General features: G+C 37.9%; 1 protein-coding gene across 1 annotated transcript in view; it reads right to left on the bottom strand.

The window, feature by feature from the left end:
• Positions 1 to 4285: 4285 nt before the first annotated feature.
• The window catches only part of ERICH3 (glutamate rich 3), a 117300-nt gene continuing 115020 nt past the window's right edge, over positions 4286 to 6565 (bottom strand). Inside the window, exon 15 of the mRNA XM_061121608.1 lies at positions 4286 to 6505. The gene's annotated coding sequence lies outside the window, so the exon portion shown is untranslated. The remainder of the gene's footprint in view (positions 6506 to 6565) is intronic.

The raw sequence follows: 6565 nt of genomic DNA, 5'->3' as shown, positions 1-6565 counted from the left end.
TAATCCTTTGTCTGTTTCTTCATTTGCTATTATTTTCTCCCAATCTGAGGGCTGTCTTTTCACCTTACTTCATTTGAACCAGTCCTAATGAGATGGATGAAGCTGGAGCCCATTATACAGAGTGAAGTAAGCCAGAAAGATAAAGAACATTACAGCATACTGACACATGTATATGGAATTTAGAAAGGTGATAACGATAACCCTATATGCAGAACAGAAAAAGAGACACAGAAATACAGAACAGACTTTTGAACTTTGTGGGAGAATGTGAGGGTGGGATATTTCAAAAGAACAGCATGTATACTATCTATGGTGAAACAGATCACCAGCCCAGGTGGGATGCATGAGACAAGTGCTCCGGCCTGGTGCACTGGGAAGACCCAGAGGAGTCGGGTGGAGAGGGAGGTGGGAGGGGGGATCGGGATTGGGAATACATGTAAATCCATGGCTGATTCATATCAATGTATGACAAAACCCACTGGAAAAAATAATAATAATAATAATAAATAAATAAATAAAGTAATGCTCAAAATTCTCCAAGCCAGGCTTCAGCAATATGCGAACTGTGAACTTCCAGATGTTCAAGCTGGTTTTAGAAAAGGCAGAGGAACCAGAGATCAAATTGCCAATATCCGCTGGATCATCAAAAAAGCAAGAGAGTTCCAGAAAAACATCTACTTCTGCTTTATTGCCTATGGCAAAGACTTTGACTGTGTGGATCACAATAAACTGTGGACAATTCTGAAAGGGATGGGAATACCAGACCACCTGACCTGCCTCTTGAGAAACCTGTATACAGGTCAGGAAGCAATAGTTAGAACTGGACATGGAACAACAGACTGGTTCCAAATAGGAAAAGGAGTACGTCAAGGCTACATATTGTCACCCTGTTTATTTAACTTATATGCAGAGTCCATCATGAGAAACGTTGGGCTGGATGAATCACAAGCTGGAATCAAGATTGCTGGGAGAAATATCAATAACCTCAGATATGCAGATGATATCACCCTTATGGCAGAAAGTGAAGAAGAACTAAAGATCCTCCTGATGAAAGTGAAAGGAGAGTGAAAACGTTGGCTTAAAGCTCAACATACAAAACTAAGATCATGGCATCTGGTCCCATCACTTCATGGCAAATAGACGGGGAAACAGTAGAAACAGTGGCAGACTTTATTTTGGGGGGTTCCAAAATCACTGCAGATGGTGACTGCAGCCATGAAATTAAAAGATGCTTCTCCTTAGAAGGAAAGTTATGATTAACCTAGACAGCATATGAAAAAGCAGAGACATTACTTTGCCAACAAAGGTCCATCTAGTCAAGGCTATGGTTTTTCCAGTATCATGTATCCATGTGAGCTGAGCACCAAAGAATTGATGCTTTTGAACTGTGGTGTTTGAGAAGACTCTTGAGAGTCCCTTGGACTGCAAGGAGATCCAACCAGTCCATCCTAAAGGAAATCAGTCCTGGGTGTTCATTGGAAGGACTGATGTTGAAGCTGAAACTCCAATATTTTGGCCACCTGATGCGAAGAGCTGACTCTTTGGAAAAGAGCCTGATCCTGGGAAAGATTGAAGGCGGGAAGAGAAGGGGATGATAGAGGATGAGATGGTTGCATGGCATCACCAACTCAATGGACATGAGTTTGGGTAAAATCTGGGAGTTGGTGATGGACAGGGAGGCCTGGCGTGCTGCAGTACATGGGGTCACAAAGAGTCGGACACGATTGAGCGACTGAAGTGAACTGACCATTGCAATAATTAGTAATGTACATCTGATCAAAATAACACACATAAATTTTGATAAACCTTATACATGAAAATTAAAAGTAGAAATGTGTGTTTAAGATAGTGATTTCTATTTTTAATTAGTGTATCTGTGAATAAATATTATTTCACGCTACAATGATAGTGTTCAACATCAGTTCTGTTACATTGTCTGCCTTTTTTTTTTTAGATGTATAATGGGGCTTCCCTGGTGGTTCAGATGGCAAAGAATCTGCCGGCAATGCGGGAGAGCCAGATTTGATTCCTGGGTTGGGAAGGGAATGATACCGATTCCAGTGTTCTTACCTGGAGAATTCCATGGACAGAGGAGTCTGGCAGGCTACCGTTCATGAGATTGCAGAGTTGGACATGACTGAGCAACTAACACTCACGTAAGTACCGTATCTGTTCATGTCACATAAATAAGCAATGGGAATGGAGGTAGTTTGCTTGCATTGTGCAGCAATGCTCTGCTTTGAACTCCTGAGTGATTTACCAAAAATGAAGGACTGATAAAATACCAAAGAAGATTTAAGAGGCTTATCAGCTGACAAGTCAATTAGGTTCTCATTTAGTTTTCTTGAAAACAGCTGAAAACCACTTGAATTGCAGAAGGATTTATTAACCAGCCATTAAGGTCATTCCCTTTCTCAATACCTGCACCATATTTCAAATCGTTTCTTTGTCATTTTGTGTCATCCCAGAAGCAACACAGTAAAACTGGTAAGTGGATGAAGAGCTGGCCTTTATTATGAATGAGAGTGGGAGACTGACAAAAGGGAAGACCTTGACTCAGACTAGATCTCAGGCAGGTCCATTTTATGACAAAAGTGTATATGGAGGTTGACATCCGCAAAGTAGCCTTCATGCATCCTTTGAAAAGCTTCACCTCCCCTCAGAGGAACACCACACTAGCTTGAGGGTCTCTGTGTCACATTAGTACCAAGCTCCTGAACAAGGGTGAGATTTCTCCTATCATTTTGTCCTTCCTATACCCTTTGATTATAAGCAGATGTTAGTAAGACCAGGAAACGTTTGACAAAGGAGGCAGAGAGTTAGTTCTTCTATATTCTTTGGTATCAGCTTATCTGTTCCAGATATTTCTATGTACCTCATTTTCTCTAATAAGAATGGGGGTTTGCATCACTCCAAAATATGACATGGTTGCACAGATTATTAAATAGTCTGAGAGTTCTGATTGGAATTTCAAAGGGAGTGTGCATGCTCAAACATCTAGCATTTTATTGTAGAGCTTATGTTTTTTGTTATTTTGAAAAGCATCATTTTCCTGTCTCAGGGCATGATATTAGAGGGAAGGAGAAAACATAATAAAAGGGGGAAAAGGGTGAGTTTGAGAGCAGCTTTTAAAGAGTTCCAGTTGTATTTATTCCCTGTTCTTTTGTACCTCTTGTTTCTGGCCACGTAACTGGGAACATCTTTCAAATGACACAATCAGGTGGTTTAAAAGACTAGAAGAAAATGTTATCAAGGTCAGAAGTGTCCTCTCAAGGGCCACAGTCCTTGAAGCTGTTGGAATATTTTACATGCTAGATGAATCTTTTTTACAGTCTTCTTTTCTCAAATAATGATTTCCCATGGCAATCAAAATTATTGATCTTAGAAGTTTTAAAAAACTCAACTATAATTTAAATTTATAACGCAAGAGTTTGCAGAGTCATAGAAAAAGCTTCACTCAAGTAATTCAGGCCCTTCTCTGGCTGTCAGTGACTAAGACTTCAAACTCCCAACACAGGGGGCCCAGGTTCCATCCCTGGTCAGAGAACTAAATCCCACATAACGCAACTAGGAATTCAAATGCCAAAACTCGAGATCCTGAATGCCACAACTAAAACCTGGTGCAGCCAAATAAATAAATACTTTTAAAAATAAAATTATTAAAAAAAGAAAGAAATTCAAAACCTAATTCTGCCTATCTTTACTTTGGTTGTCTATTTTTCTTTTGAATTATTTAAATAATCTATCATATTCTTTGGTTGATACTGACTGGAACAGTAACCCTTTTCTTATCGATACAGTATATGTTAATGAGGTTTGATTTTTATCTCTACAAAGTAAACAAAAATATGTAAAGATTGACATATAATACCTTAGTATCTATTTAATATTCCTTTTCCTAGAAGGAAGTGTATGGGATCTTTTAAAAAGTCAGAGTTTGGAGTGAGAAGACCTGAGACTGATTATGATTTTAGACAAGTCACTTAATTGAACTTCTATTTGCTTATCTATGAAATAGTGATAACAATTTTCCTCTCTGACATTATTACATGTATGTGAAAGATATATGTGAATATAGAGTGAATATAAACACATATACTCAAAAGTACAGACCAATGAAAATAATTCTCTCTGCTATACTCTGTGGAGTTTAAGTTTTAAGGAAATGACAAAGAAGATTTTAAAAGTCTAGTCTTACTTGTAAAGGATCATTTATGTCTTATATATATACACATATTGTTTATTTATGCTTTTAATAATGAAACTAGGGAAAAAATCAGTTCAGTTGAACACATAAATAATTTTATCAACATAGTATTTTCAGAGAAAGAATTCACTTCATTGAAATATCACAACACTGAATTTCACAGTTAAACCCACATGCAGATTGTAGTATAATTTTACAGAATGTGTTTTGATGGAATGTGTTAAATATAAAATAATCCAATGCAATTTCCACTTAGCACATTGTACAAAATGAATTCTTCAATGGAATTAACAAGTTCATAATCTCTCCCATAAGGTGCTATGTATTCAAAGTGCTCTGTAGCAATGAGGTTGAGATCAAAGAAAAAATACTGTATAACTCCACACTAATGCAGCTCAGTAATAAATGAAATTGGATATAATGGAGAGGAAAGCTATTTTATAATGTAAGACAGTGGAGATCTATGATGTGCCATGAGTAATGTTCATCCTTAAAAGGGGGTGGGGCTGAAGAGTTTCACATATATATCATTACAGTCATAATAAAAATGAGTTTAAAGTTGAGGTCATCACTTTTACAGTGACCATCATTTCCTCAAGTGAAAACAGAGAAGAGACACAGAGGGTAGAAGAGACAGAAAGAGAGACAAAGTTCACAATACTTCTGCAATCCATTTTCCAACTGAGACTAATCTTCAATACAATCAATAGTCCATGACAGCAGTTTTCAGACTATAGTGTACCTCAGAATTACCCAGAGGGCTTGTTAAAACACCAATTGCTCTGCCCCACCCACAGAGTTTCCAATTTAACAGGTATGAGATGAAGGCAGGAATTTGTATTTGGAACAGTTCTAGGTGATGCTGATATCCTGATCAAGGCCATGTTTTGCGAACCACTGGTCCATTATATTAATACCTTTGATCACTGAATGACTCCTTTATTAAAATGAAACACACTTCTAAAGATAAAAAAAAAATAATAAAGATAGTATGCCTGATTTTTAGGGACATAGGGCAACCAGTGTGGACTGTATAATGATTAGGGCAGCAATTCTCAACTTTTTCTACATAGTAAAATCAACTGAAAAATTAAAACAACAAAACAAAAAACTAATGCCTACACCCATCTAAAACTAATTAGATCTGAATCCCTGGGGTAGGATCAAGGGTTGATTCATTCATGAAAGTGCCCCATGAAAGTCTAATGTGTAGTGTAACTGGAGAATCACTGCTTCAGGGCATCTTCTTTCACCTCCTTACATAATGAAAAGATAGCCAAACATATGTGCCCTTCGGGACACTGGTGTATGAACAGAGATGTCACAGGGAAATTGAACTCCCCAAGAGACACAGCTACACAACTATTTCTAGTGATATGGGGGCAGGGGTAATTCAGAAAGCAGTCATGACCGTTGATTTGCAATGCACTGCAGGGTTAGTTCACAGGTTTGAAATAACAGAACCTGGGAAGGTGAGCAGCATGCTAATTTAATCCAGTTTCTTTTCCACTGAATGACAGTCTAGAGTCTAGAATGCTGGCATACAGGCTGATGTGCAATGTTTACCTGCTGTAATGATTGCTACTCATTTTACTCAGCTAAATTATTTACTACATTAATTTAATTTGAGTGGCCTTATAAAGAAGTCCCCCAAGGATAAATGCCACACGCATTTACCTGTTCACCTCGGAAAGCAAGACTATAGAAACATGCAAAAAGAAAGGGCATTTTGAAATAAGATTTAGACTTTAAATTACTGATCTGGCATAAATGGAAAGCATGACTATTTATAAGTAAATAGACATGCCATGGAACCCTTTTCTGGAAGGACTTAAAGGTCTGGAGCAATCTTTAGCACTGAAGGTACCTGAAAGAATGTTTAGAGCTAATTTTCCCAGACAAAGCCGAAGATCTTAAATCAAATGCTCATGTATGAAGCTGGGACTAAGATGTGATTATAAATAAATAGGAATTTAAAGAAACCCCAGATATCAAGACTGGGCCTTTCTGGTAATCTTTGGTAAAAGTCAAGCATTTGAAAATGATCAGTTTGATTTGAATATGGACATGTTAACTGTGTAGAACTAGGTAAGAGCCTTCCAGTCCTCCATCAGAAACCAGCACCCTGGGAAGGAGCTGAGCACCTCTTCTCAAGGTGCTTGAGGTGCTACAGACCAGCTGGCAGATTGGGAATCGCTCAGACAAGCACAGGGATTTAAAAAAAAAAGTCCTGGTGAGATATTCGGGTGAATCCTTCTCCTCCACTCCAAATCTTCTGGAAGACATCTTGATAATATCCTGAAAGACAATAAAAAGGATAGAACTATGAATATAATCACTCAGAATAGTAGGATTCAG

This window comes from Dama dama, chromosome 20 (assembly GCF_033118175.1).
Source record: "Dama dama isolate Ldn47 chromosome 20, ASM3311817v1, whole genome shotgun sequence".
Taxonomy (NCBI): Eukaryota; Metazoa; Chordata; class Mammalia; order Artiodactyla; family Cervidae; genus Dama; species Dama dama.
This window is presented reverse-complemented; position numbering and strand designations above follow the sequence as displayed.